Source organism: Hippoglossus stenolepis, chromosome 4 (genome assembly GCF_022539355.2).
Source record: "Hippoglossus stenolepis isolate QCI-W04-F060 chromosome 4, HSTE1.2, whole genome shotgun sequence".
Lineage (NCBI taxonomy): Eukaryota > Metazoa > Chordata > Actinopteri > Pleuronectiformes > Pleuronectidae > Hippoglossus > Hippoglossus stenolepis.
This window is the reverse complement of record NC_061486.1, coordinates 22907155-22921376: the sequence shown is the minus strand read 5'-3', so window position 1 is coordinate 22921376 and position 14222 is coordinate 22907155. Positions and strand designations below refer to the sequence as shown.

General features: G+C 42.9%; 1 protein-coding gene across 7 annotated transcripts in view; it reads left to right on the top strand.

Annotated features, from left to right (window-relative positions):
* Window positions 1-5609: 5609 nt before the first annotated feature.
* b3gat1a (beta-1,3-glucuronyltransferase 1 (glucuronosyltransferase P) a) overlaps window positions 5610-14222 on the top strand; it is an 82194-nt gene continuing 73581 nt past the window's right edge. For 3 of the 7 annotated variants that reach the window (XM_035154577.2, XM_035154580.2, XM_035154574.2), the window contains exon 1: window positions 5611-6166. The gene's annotated coding sequence lies outside the window, so the exon portion shown is untranslated. Of the gene's footprint in view, window positions 6167-14222 lie in introns of all 7 variants that reach the window. The other 4 variants (XM_035154581.2, XM_035154579.2, XM_035154575.2 and 1 more) reach the window with 3 other exon arrangements.

Genomic DNA, 14222 nt, shown 5'->3' with positions numbered 1-14222 from the left:
CAAAGGAATTTGTGTCAACACATAAGGTGTCACCCAAAACGCATGCTGCCAAGGCCCAGTACATAACCACACACCCAGCTGACATCATGTCCTACATGATGGTGAAGTAAATATGACGACAGAAACCCAACTGCCCACAGATGCACTACACCCGTCTGTCTGGACAAAGACTGTTAGAAAGACTCAACAACCCTCCCAAGACAAAAATATAAGGAGAGACATTTCACTTTTGAGTCTCTGCTTTCATTTGTTGCTGCTTTTAATACACCTTTTACTTTATTGAGGTAAAAGCAGGTATTTATTTTATTATTGACAATGTTTTTCCCTCGTTCAACAAGTTCCCGTTTATGCTCATATGCTGTCAGGGAATGGGGCCAGTGCAGCCTTGCTATCAGTCGTGTGGACAACCTGTGGGGGTCACCTGGCAACACACTCACCTCCAAGTACTGATATGGCCCAAGGCTGCAGACGCAGCGATGCTATAACAGGCAGTTACCGGGCCGGCCACCTGCCCATGGATCAGTTTAATGTTCTCCTCAGCCATCACATCCAGGCCACTGTCATTCATCCACACCAGGGAGAGAGAGCTGTCTGCTTCAGAGATACGATAGACTCAGACATCTTGGAAAAACAGTGACAAGCTGCCACACTGTATACTTTCTGTGTTATTGGTCACAAACATATGCATATTTGCACTCTCTTGTTTTTTGCTGGGAGGTAGAGAATAATTGTGTCAAAAGCAGCCCTTACACTACGCTTTTCTATTTTCACCCTGCCGTTCCTCCTCCCTGGTAAGTGTGTGCCTCTAGGCCACCCTGCAGGACATTAAAAACACAACTGTGCTAATGTGTTGTGCACCGTGAACTGAATTCAGAAAGCCATTAGACTACTATATTTTTAGCAAATAGGAACTAAGAAAATGATTAAGGCAATTGTTTAGACAGAACTCATGACTAACTTATTTTGTTCGGGGGCATATCTAGGATTTTTTTCGCGTTGATTTCTCAGTGAACAATTCATGGATTTGGTGCAGATGCAAATGAAAATCCAAATTAAGTGAATTTTGATGTGGTTGCATAGCTGATTCCTCACAAACATTGTTTTAGCTGGAACCGTAGGTAACATCACTCTGTGTGCGGCACATTTTTTAAATCAAGCATTCTCTGTTGCAGCTCTACCGACTTTTCTTTCCAAATTGATTTTTAGCAGATTGCAGTGGATGATATCTCCACTTATCATCCAACCAAAGAAATGCATTTGCTTAACAATTCCCAGAGTGAGTCTAGTTTTGCCAGACAAAGCAAAATGACATTGTCTTCAAAGTTTGTCCGAACATTAGATATCAATGGAGAACCAAGGAGGCCGGTGGGGCCCACACACCGTGGCCTGGCTCCAGCACCGGCAGCATGATCTGGGCCCCTTCCATCTGCTGCCCTTGTCCTGTGTGTGTGTGTGTGTGTGTGTGTGTGTGTGTGTGTGTGTGTGTGTGTGTGTGTGTGTGTGTGTGTGTGTGTGCGTGCGTGTGTGTCATCTGTTGAACTCCAATGCCTCTCAGTTTCCCTCTTATTAGGCCTGAAAAGACACACCAGATGGCTGGTGGAAAAAAAGAAAATCATACTCTTCCAAAAAGGCAAGAGGCACTACCCACAGTCATGGCAGAGCTGTGAAAGATTGAAGACATACGTGACATACTTACACATACAGAAATAAGCCATAGGTTCAAGCTTGAACTTAAACAGCATATGTCCCCAGAAAGGAACAGGGTGGATTCTTGATATATTGACCCAACACACACGACCTTGACTCCGTGGCTACATGGTATGGGCCCATGTCAGGACGGGCACTGTGTGTGTAATCGCATTCTGTTCACAGTCTGAATAGATGAGTCAGCTTTATTTATAGTCCTTTACACAAGCATGTTTCAAATGATTCATATATCAAACACACTCCAAGCTCACATTCACACTGATGGGTCAAGTGGGGTCCCCTGTAAACGTGGCCTGCACATGAGAACATGAAACCTCGCACAGGGGAGCCCGTGGCAACCGTGTAAAATTTGGGGAAAAATCCGACACAACCTTTATATTTGACCGTGGAATTTGAAGCTACAGCCAGCAGTAGGTTAGCTTAGCTTAGCTATCAGTAACCTTTGGAAACAGCTATTTTTCTTTGCAAACATTAGAACATGTGAAATAGCCCCCTATGTAAACACATCATTCTGAGAGGAAGGCAATGAGAGTGTAATGACAGTGACCTCCCACTTTTAGAACGGCTCTCATGCTGGACGTAAATTGGTCATTCATTTTCTCCATTGACGTTTCAGAAAATTCTTATGTAAAGAGACTTAAGTCTGGAACCAGGCCGACCAACTACAAGATGAATCGAGACCATAAAACATTTGATTTAGAACATTTGAAACAAGTAAAGGACTGTGTACATAATCATTTTAAGAGTAAAGGAACCATGCATCCCATAAACCCAAATCCCTTTCCAATGACTTCCAGCCCTTCATGAATTGAACTCTGTTGTTAATATAGTGTTGCAAAATATTGTACTTTGTGTCTTGTATGTATGTATTTAGTATTTCATATAGTGTAGTTATCTAGTGTGGTGGTGTTTCGTTAGTGTTGTTAGCAACATACAGTGCTTTGTTTACAATTGCAATAATACGAAATCATGATCTGTAGTAAACATTATGTAACACTGAACGATCTGAATGTAGCCCACGATTTTCATAGCTGTGGTAAACATTTCCATGGTAACAGCTAGCTCCACCAATCAGAAGTTGCTGTAACACCTAAGGATTGTGGGTAGTGTAGTACTTTTCCTCGCAAGTAAAACAGCAATATCATTTGGACTCATGGCTTCTAGAGGAGCATATGACATTGTTTCACAATCTCGTAGCTCGTGCTAAGTCTACCATGGATGGTTACAAGATTATGGCTGATAATTAAAATCTCTATGCAGAAAATGAATGGGATTTTTTTTACTTCCGGAACCACACTGTTAAGCTCTGTGTTGGGTGGCTGCTGTGCTTTGTTGAGACATTTTTCACATTTCTTTTGTTGTAGTAAACCAGGTTTACTGAAGCAATAACAACACACTGCATGATATGCTCAGATCAAATATAAAAACTTAAAGGCAATGAATCCTTTGCCATCTAAATCTAAGCTGAATTCTTTTAGTTGAAGAAGTGCATTTCCACTATTCTCATACTAATTATTATTATGGCACTAACTTCCATTATGCTCCAGGTTCAGCTTCAATATCTTCAAACAACTGGCAAAAAACATATACACAGACCAGCCACATCATTAAAGCGGGTTTAAATGTCGAGGCTGATTGGTGTAAACGCCCAATAGTCTACAAATACAACACTCTGATCAGATGTCCCTTTACATAGGTCCCTTTTCCTTTTGTGTTTCACCCACGATGAAGCCGCCCTGGAACACTCATCCGTTCCAGTAAATTGTTCCGTCGAACACCCGTGTGACACGCTCATGTTTTTTGATGCAGCACCTCGAGTCAGCCGCGCCAAGGCCGACTGACGGCCTGAAGCTCAAAATACTGCATGACACTTTGCAGCGAAATGTAGCATGCAGTCACTAGATCAGGGCTTTTCTTCAGGTTATCCAGGCTTACCGACACGCACACACCATCGCATTAGCTGCTGCACTCTCAACAGCAATTTAGTGATTTCAATTCCCTCTTGGCTGCTGCCTGATTTTGTAAGGCAAAATTGTTGTAAGGCAAAATCCAAAGTAGTCTGTGAGTTTTAATATACCAGACATAATTTTAAAAAAAAAATGTTTAGAGGTGTCTTTGTTTTGCTCATTTTCATGCATGTGATGCACTCAGCAAAATCATGTCTTTTTTCCCCTTGTCTCTCCCCTGTGGTCTTGTGTAATGTCCAGCATCGTCGTTCCTTCCAGCCGCCCCGTGTCTTCCTGTTCCAGCCCTCTGGTGGAGCTCCTCCGAGAGCCAGGTCTCCTCCAGCCTCAGAGGAGGTGAGCTGGGCGTGGGTGATGTTTTTTTAGATCCTCAAACCAGACGCTGTCTCACCTCCACAACAGACGCGCTCTTTATTCAGTGACGCATGAAATTCGATGGTGGTTTTTTTAGGTGGAGGGAAATGTTGTGGTGGATTTGGCTTTAGGGTAGTCTCTGCCAATTACTGAAGCTACAGTAGCATCTGGACACATACAGTAGGCTGTGGAGTCTCTATAGCGGCTTTCAGACAACTCCTGAAATTACCTGGACTGTATGTGAGAATGCAAATGTCCGAGTCAGTTAGTGCGGACAATTGTCAGTTCCCTCTGCCAGCCCCCTTGTAAAACTCTGGATAATGTCCAAGGAAGCCCGTGTGAGAACACAGCAGGAGATTTCCCGGAGGATTCACCATGAGCGAGTGGGCGCGTTGATAGATAGATAGATAGATAGATAGATAGATAGATAGATAGATAGATAGATAGATAGATAGATAGATAGATAGATAGATAGATTGATAGATAGATAGATAGATAGATAGATAGATAGAGAGATAGAGACAAGTGTGCAACATTGCAGTAGTTGTTTGCAAAGGTAAAATGATTATGTATGTAAAACATGAAAGGCACACAACTGAAAAAAATAATACAAATACGAATATCCCAGGATCACATGGAACAAGCTGACAAAGGTGTCATTTTGGAAAGACGAGATTCAAGAGCTTTGGTGATAATGGCAACACTAGTGTCGATGTGCTGTAATCTACGCAGTGGAATTTATATGTTACGTCCTGCCTCCCACATACTCCATCCCGATGCCAGCCTTAGCTTGAACTTAATTTGCCGTTGTTATGAACGCGTCTGAACCGAGACTCACCTGCTGCGTTCTTCACACGGTAAAGGCAAGTCTGGGCCACATAGTGCGCACATTCTCCACAGCTCTTATGTCTTTTTCAAAGTAGAATTACACTTATTTCTCTGCGCATGCAAAACAATTGTGTTCATTCCACATAATTTCCGCAATATGTTTTTGCACGTGTGCTATTGTGCAGTCTGTCATGCATGAGGGAATGCTTTATCTGTGACACAATTGCAGCTCTACCAGAATTAATTCACCGCTGCCAAAACCAGCATATGCTCCTGTCTTATGATGATCCTGCATATGTCCAAGCTGCTGTCTTTACACGTCTTCATCAGGGATGACGGGTCTGTACAGTGAGGTCATAGGTGCTTCTGCCAGCTGCAAAAAAAAATGACCCGGTCTGAAGCTTGTACAGTTCGCCAGTTATTTTCGCAGTTTACATCCTGTACAGGGAACACATACGTTTCTCTTTCTTCTTGTCTTTAACCACATCTTCTTCTTGAACTCCTCACCTCCATCCCTCTCCTTCTATTCCCCTCTCCCTGAGCAACTTCCCCATTCCCCTCTCTCTCTCTCTCTCTCTCTCTCTCCCCCTCTGGGTATGTGTGTGTCTCTCCATCCCCCTCTCTCCTTACAGTGCTGCAGCCCACCCTGCTCCCAGCTTTAATGGTACATGCCATTAGAAAGCCCATCTCTGAAAGGGAGGAGGGGAGGGTGGTCTCAATCTCAGCTAAGAGGCTACTTTAGTATCCCCCCCCACATAAGCACATTCACAGATGTCTTTGCACGCGTACAGCTGTCTCACCCGTCACGGCAGAGCAGCCTCCGTCTGAGTGTGAACCAACGAGCCACGGACAGGGGGACTAACAGAGAGGGACGGCGGCAGGGTGATACACAGAGAGGTAGAGAAGAGGGGGGGAAAGAAGAGGTGGGGAGCCGCGGAGCAAAAACACATACATCGCCGCCTGGGAGACTCTGACGTCTCTCCCCTCATGCGCCCGTTTCAGCGTGTGTGAGCGCAAGAAGAGCGGAGAGGGAGGGGAGGAGGGAAATAAATCCTGGGAGCTTGCGTCCTCTCTTTGCTTTCCTTCTTTATCTCCATCATCCAAGGCATGAAGGCGGGTGTCCGCTGGCACGGCAGAATAAAAGAAGGGGATGCTCTGAACGCTGCCTCTCTTTCGACAAGGGACAAGGCAGAGGAAGGTGGGGGGGGACAACAGCACACGGCGGGGACAAAAACGGGATTTCTAGAAGGAATGGGAGTCCTTCTGCCGCCTGCACTGGGAATAGCAGTCTCACACCGAAGTCTCTGAACGAGGTAAGAAATGATGATGCCACTTTATCTTTCTGTTCTTGTTTTGTGCTTCCTCCGCGCCTGATTGGCTGGCGGGGTCGGAATTAGAAGTGAGGGGCGCTTTGAGAGCGTGCACGTGAGCTTGACAGAGAGGAACCAATTTCCATGCCGATCAGGTTTGGAGCAGCAGCGGGGAGATTGGCGTCTTTGTCCCCGTGTTGGCGTGGACAGCAGCACGGTGGAAGTGAGAATGGGATGGTGGTGGTGGTGGGGGGGATCTATGCACGTTGCAGAGATGCACGAACCCGGGGTAGGAGAAGAAGAAGAGTCAGTGTCAGCCTGATGCATCGCTGATAATCCTCATGACGAGCGTTTGGACGCTGAGATAGCAGAGGGGCATGGAGAGATTTGCTCTCACAGCAAGGACCAGCAAGAGACAATGCTGCACAAGGTCCGGTTGGAATTTGGATTCTGTTAATTCACTTTGATTAAATCATTTTCAAAAAAAAAACATACGAGGAAAAAGGGGATCGTGTGAGGAAAATGAAGTGTGTGTGTGTGTGTGTTTATTTTAAGTCAGACAGAGCTCTCCCACTGGTGACCCTAGGGAGCTGAACACTACCTTCCAGACAGAAAATAACAACTTGTCCAGCAGAAACAAACGCGGGGCATTGGCTTGAGTTAAAGGGGGGAGCTTGGGTTGGAGTTAAGTGGGCTGTACGTTTGTATTTCTGACACCTGCCTCAGAAAACCCGGGGGCAGTGGTGGAGGATGTTCTCCTGACCGGCACAGGTGCACGAGCAACTTTCCTCCTTGGTCCTGAAAAGAAAAAAGACAATCATAGTGCATGGTTTCCACCCATGTTCCACTAATGAGACAATGAGAAAGGTCCAGAGGAAAAGCAGGAAACCTTGTTGTGATGGGGGGGGGGACAAAGCAGTGAAATGTACGTTGGCGATATCAATATAGCAGGTTTCAGTGTTTAATTCTATGTATTTCTTCAGTTAGCAGGGACTCGGAGTCGTCTGGGTGGAAAACCGTGCTCACTGCTCCAGTGAGGTCTGGGCTGGAGTCACAAGGCGTTTTTCATGTGTCATCACACATCGCCTCACTCTTTTAGGAGACAGGGTTGTACGTTGACACCCATCATGACATCAGGCATATTGGACAAATACGCTTTCTCTCAAGTTCCTATTTTCACACTCAGGCCACTGTGTCCGAGAGGGAGGGCATCCAGCAATGAAAAGGACGGATTGAAGCTATTTCTTGGTTGTTTTTGTGGAATTGTTAGTATTAAAATGCCGTTGAATAGCTATTTGATAGTCACTGAGCCTAATGGTGCTGTGGGAATGTGTATTATATGATGGAATGAACTCAAACCTCTGGTCACTGCAGGTTGTGTATCAAACCACACTGGGAAATACAATAAAATGAAATAAGAACATGCTTTTTTTCCTGCGTAGACAACTAATCTGACTTTTGTGATCCTCCCTCTCTAAACTGCCTCATCAAAGTCTCACAAATGCAAAGGGCTGTTTGAGGGTTTTAGGGTTAGGGTTAGAATTAGGTTCAGGTTAGGGTATGTGTTAGGGTTAGGCATTTAGTTGTGACGGTTAAGGTTAGGGTAAGGGCTAGGGAATGTATTATGCATTATTATGTCAACGAATGTCCTCACTAAGATAGACGTACAAGCATGAGTGCGTGTGTGTGTGTGTGTGGGTTCCCAGCTGTTTCTCACACGGGTGTTAGCATGCTTCCATAGCGCCGCACTGCCTGACCGTGTACAGTACATATTTAGTTTCTGCTCAGTTTGCCAATGTCAGCAAATAGCATCCAGATCTCATTTATGGGAGCGGACGGCTTGTCATTTCATTCTGCTTTCATGGTTCCCTCTGTCGCCTTGGCCAAACAACACACAAAGTGCTGAGGGGGCCAGAAATACACACCTAATGTGTCTGCAGTTCTGCTACTGTAAATCATGGCTTACAGCATAGAATAAAATAGAATGGAATATTGACACAACCTTCAATGGTTATTAAATATTTGTTAATACTATATTCATTTTAAAATAATTGTAAAATGTAATAAAAAAATATAACCTGAAGTTGTTTGTTTATATGTTTTATCATGTTTTGTCTTGACTGTCCTTAGTAAAGTAATTCAACCATTTTATTTCTAATCAATTAGGAAAAGCCTTAAATCTCCACCCTCCGCAACAAGGTCAACAAAGCTGATTGATAATGTTATCTTTTCACTTTACTCATATGTGCAGTAATTGTTGGGAACCCAGAAACTTAAAGACCAAACAAGCTGCACTTCCACGCATTTAATTTTCACACAAAGCTTCTCTTTATAATTCATCGTACCTGCTTACAATAATTCACACCATTAGTGACGATAAGCGTCCTTCATCATTAAGTGGTACCAATTTGCAAATGCCATACAGTAAATGTCATTGTAATGTACACGTTATACAATACATGTATGTTATCTCGAAAAAATACATGTGTTGCGTGTCCATATGTTGAGTACACATGTTCATCACTGGGAGCTCATTTCACACATGGTTGCACATTGTAATAATGTGTACGGAGCCCGACAAGACGGAGGGATTAGGCCTTGCACAAATGTTTTGAAAGCTACTGACGAAGCTGCGGAGGTTTGAAAAAACAAAGGGCAGCATGTGGGTGCGTGTAAAGCAGGTCTACCTACACCCAGAGCTCGTTTTTTGAACCCAACTCCACTGGGCAAAATTCACTCGGTGTTAGATGTCTGTTCAGTGTGTGCTGTAGGTTTTCTCCTTGAAGGTGACTGAGCTTCTCTGCAGATTCAGCTGTGAAGCTGTCCAGCCTTAGGCAACAGAGGGGTTGAAGCAGCCGACATGAGAATAAATCATCGCCTTTATCACGTACAATAGATACTCTGTACGCCTGAACAACCCACAGTAGGAAGCATATGCAGTACAGTATGTGCTTGAGTAAATATAGGTACTGGAGTTAGTCTTTTATATAGCGCTCTCATATCTTGCTATATTGTTAATGTGGGCTTTGGAGAAACAGAGTCAAACTGAAGGATCACTTTGCTCATCCATTAGAATCAAGATGTGACACAGAAAGCCAGATCCACTGCGGGAATGGGAATTTAGTTGCAGCCTATGTAGACAAATCCAGCGCAATGATTTCCACAGGGACATTTCCCCTGGTTAATCTTCACGATCATGATTGTTAACCATAATTCTACTACAGATTGGAAAAGTTGCATGTTGACAGCAGACAAGTGCAGGATGTAAGGGTTATGTGCTGTAGGTTGCAATGGATTACACATAAACTGCTGCTGCAGGTGCAAAACATTTTAATCTGCCTGATTGTAATTTGCATTTTTATACCTCGAGAAACAATAGCATAACTCCTTCTTTCTTATTATTCAAACTGGTTTAAGCCAGGTTTATAGTGAAAAATAGTCAGTTTTAGCTCTGATAGATAGAAAGATAGAAAGATAGATAGAGAGAGAGAGAGAGAGAGAGAGAGAGAGAGAGAGAGAGAGAGAGAGAGAGAGAGAGAGTTCAACACGGTGCAATTATTTTGAATTTTAGAAAGTATAGTATGAAGTCGCAGTTCAGTAGAGTTTAGAGTAACATGTCATCTTACAACAACAACTGCTTACAAATATATTAAAAAACAAGCACTGTATATATGTCCCTCTGTTCAGCAGTGTTAAAAGCTGAAGTCTAAATTGTGTAAAAATATGTGATGGCATGACCAATGTCCATGATGCTTAAAAAGGCTTAAAACATACTGGGCGCATGCCCTTTATAATGAACAGCTTAGAAGCTGACTTACAGCAAAATGAAGACTAAGAGCAATCTGTTGGGCCTTGCAGCAGTGATGTTGTACCTCTGTGGATTACACTCCATGGGACACTTAAAATCTGTCTGGCTGCCCATTAAGACAGCCACTATCCTGGCTCATTAATGTCCTGCGGAGGAATTAGAATAAACTGTGCTCCACAGACTGGTGCTGGCAGTGGCTCTTCTCTCCAACAGCTTTCCTCCCTCCAGGGATGGCAGTTGTTTTGCCCGAGGTACATCAGAGCAGCTTGGAGTGACCAGCAACGCAGAATAATTCAATGTGCAATTCCTTCTAACCGCTTTTAGCACAAGATTTATGTGCTAAAAGCGGTTATCACAGTTAGTGTACGGCATCACCGTTCACTTATGTTAAAAAACAGGTTTCAGAACTGAGGATGAAAGAGGGGATGGCACGAGGGTTCTCGGTCCGCATCTCAGCTTGGCCGGTGGCCTTACTGTGTGGAGGTTGTCTTTGAGGGTTTTTTTCTGGATACTCCAGCTTCTTTCGGACAGTGCACGTGCAGGTTGGGGTTGTGTTGATTGGAAACTCTATTTTGTCCATGAGTGTGCATAGTTGGCCCTGTGATACGCTGGGACCTGTCCGGGTGTTCCCTGCCTAGGTTCCCTCCCTGCTGGTGAATTGGCTCCAGCTAACTCCCTGCACCTCTCAAAGGATAAATGTTATGGATAATGGGTGGATGGATGAGGAGGATGGGCAACAATCCTGAACGGTAGTAAATTCATAAACTGTGTTAAAATGAAACAATGGCATGTGATCAAAGCTGCCACTTTTTTTCTCGACATTGTGCTGTATTCTAGTCAGTACTTTTTAAGGGAATGTCTGTTGTGTTGTGTCGCTCCCGCCTGGATGTAGCTATTTGTGATATTTACAATGTCGTTTTGAAAACTCTTCACGACTTTGCATTATTATTTCTTACATTGCTGTTCATGCTAAGAGTGGAGATACTCGAGTTAGAGCATCAATAAAATGAACAACATCATTTTCTGTTTCACATGCAGGGCTTTGCTGCCGAGGCTTGTACTGGTTCAATCAGAAATGCTGCACGAAATTCAAATAAGTTTCCCCTTCTTGGTAATGAATTTTTTTTGGGGGGTGGGAGTGGGGGGTTTAATCTCATTATGTGTATTTGTGGTTACCCACGGTCTCCGGGGGCAGAACTGTTGTGTTAGAGAAAAAAGAGGGTATTAGGGACAGCTGGCAGTGTGGTATCAGTTGTGTTCATATTCATCAGGCCTACAAGAGATTAGGAGAAGGAGCAGAGATGCGACTGGGGGCGGTGTATATTATGTGCAGTCACACAGTGTACAGTATACACAGACACACACACACACACTGTCTACAATATTTACAGGCACAAACAATAAGAACAGCTCCTGACCCAGCCCTGCAGCTGTACCTCCCCCACTGTCAAACCATATTCTGCCACACTCAGTGACCGAGAATAGAGTGGAACCCCCCTGTCTTCAGATATTTTCTTTGAATGTTAGAATTAAATAACAGAAGAGAGCAAACAGGAAGAGCCCCACTGCCGTCTCTCTTGGTTAAATTAGCTTCACCTATAATCAGCATGGTGGAGATGGTGATTTGTCAGAGAAAAGAGGCATTGCAGAGAGATGAGTGTGAGGCTATAGAGTACTTTATGTTCTGCTTAACAGTGGGTGTCTATAGTCGGGAGGCAGAGAGGATCGTATCACATAATGAGGTCTTCCCTTATCGTCATCCAGTCCAACAATGATGATGGGACTTGACACTGGCGATGAACGCTGAGCGTGAGGCCTGTATTAGTTCAAACAGAATAACACAGTATACTAATAACACTAACACCTACAATGTCAAAAGTCGAATCAAACAGCAAATATAAAGTAATATGCCCAATATTAAATCTAGCCATTTGTTCAGGCCATAATCAGATGTGTTGTACAGAAAGAAAAAGTCACCAAATCTGTTATTTTCAATCTAAAGACCATAATTACACTTACCAAAGTAAGAATCTGTTCACAATTACAATTTTCGCTGTGCATCTTCCATCTTTTATGTTTTTTCCCCAATTTATTCTGTCTGAGAAACATCCAGTTCCTTCCAGGGATCGCTCCGGTAATTACTCTCAGATTAGACAACAACACGGCATAACAAAAAAGTCCTCGTTTGGAGGCAGAAACAGGCTCTGTCAATTACCCACTTGAGAAGATCCTAGAGGCTTTGTCATAAATCCCTTCGCTTTAACAAGACCTAAGTGTCTGTCCACCTCTGTACAGGGGAAAGGATCATCCTATGAACATGCTATGAAGAATTACGAGTGGTGGTTGATGTACAAATATTAAGTTCAGTTAGGTAAAGTCAGTGTCCTTGCATGCTCATTCCTGCTGCTTTTATTCATGGAGAGAGAAACAAGAAACAATGTGACAAAAAAAAATAGCCTTCGTCAACTCTGTTGTTTATATTAAAATAAAAAAAAAAAATTAAAATAAAGTGTAGTTGCACTTACATGTAGCACTTTGTAGTTTGGCTTTTTGAAGCAAAGTACTTACTTTATTCTTGCTATTCTGGGTTTGTACCCTCATGGTTGAATGCACTTATTGTAAGGCACTTTGGATAAAAGCGACAGCTCAATGAAATGTAATGTTATCACTGTCCACATACTCCAATACTTCTCTTTGGCATTGAAATGGTTGTCAAGCAATACATTCACGAGAGGGAAGCGTAGAGTTAAGTGTTTCTGACCACAATGCGATCAAGGAGGTTGTGATAATGTACCTCTTGAAAAAGTGGTAAAAGCGTCTGCGTTGTAAAAACCCTCCACAAAACGTTATGCCATTGTTGAGATTTCATCCTTGTGTGCCATGGTTGTCTTACTTGACAACACGGGCTACACTGCCCCCTAACGATTTCTGGTGCTCCTTTTCGTCTGTTTCGTCTTTGTCTGTTAGGTTTCAGAATACAGGCACAAATATGGGCAAAATTAATGCAAAGTTCGGACAGGAGGCTCCATCCGTTTACGTATACATATCTATGTCCTTGTCTGAAAAATGATATTGTGATTATCCTAAGCAGCGAGTGGTAATGCACATACAATAAACACACAGAGTGGTATTTAGAGATTGAAATGTCTTTAGCACCTAATAAACTACATGCTGATGGACATGGGAGATTAGTAAATGGTGTAATAAGAGTAAAATGGACATCACAGAAACAGTGGATAACAATTATGTAGATTTTTCTGGTTCAATTGCTTCCCACAATGTGTTTACATTGTAAAAACTTATTCCAACTTTATGAGTTTTTTTTTTAAACCCGATTGTGTTTTTCTGAAGTCAACAGGCATTTGACTTATTACACACTATAACTGTATTTTGGTGAAAATTTGAGGATTAGGTTATATACTCCTCCATGTAATGCAATGTAAGCCTGCTACAGTATGTTCAGAACAGCCTGACTTGTCTGTAAACATCTTCCTCCAGGTAATCTGTGGTCATACTCAGCTTCTTCTCTGCTGTAGGAGAACTACCGGCTGTGTTCAAGCTTTATTGGCAGAGATTCACGGTAGAGATCTAATTTAGCCACAGTGATTGAGAACTTGTGCAGGGATTTGCTGTGCTGACAGCATCAAATTTTGATATTTCACCTTTGTTCACACACACATTTCAGAACAGAACTGCTGCACAGACTTGTCTTTGCGGTATTGACCTGCATTTGGACTTTTTCAGAGCAAAGTGATTTATTGGGATAGCTCAGTACAATGAGTTCTTTAAGATACCATGGACTTTGGTCATTAAGGGCTTTGTAAAGGAGAGCGATTTGGACTCAGTCCTAGATTTTGCAGGGAGAAAAAATGCAGAGAAGCTAATATGAGAGAAATATAATTTCTTTCTTTAGTTTCCTCACACTACTCGCACTGCAGCATTTTAAATCAACTGGAGGCTTTTCACAGACTTATCAGGACACTGAGTATAAGTAAAAAATATAGTTCAGTCTAGATTATAAACAAATCCATGGACTACTTTGTAAGATCCTTTGGAGACAGAACGTTTCTAATCTTGATAATATTAGACAGGTGGAAGAAGGCTGTCCTAGAGACTTCTGTAATGTGAGTCCAAGGACATATCCTGGTCAAAAATAACTCCAAGCTTACTTACAACAAAACCAAGCTAACAACAACCAAACTAAGTATGATCAAAACATGTTTCTCTAAGGTGTTTAGGGTCACGTACAAT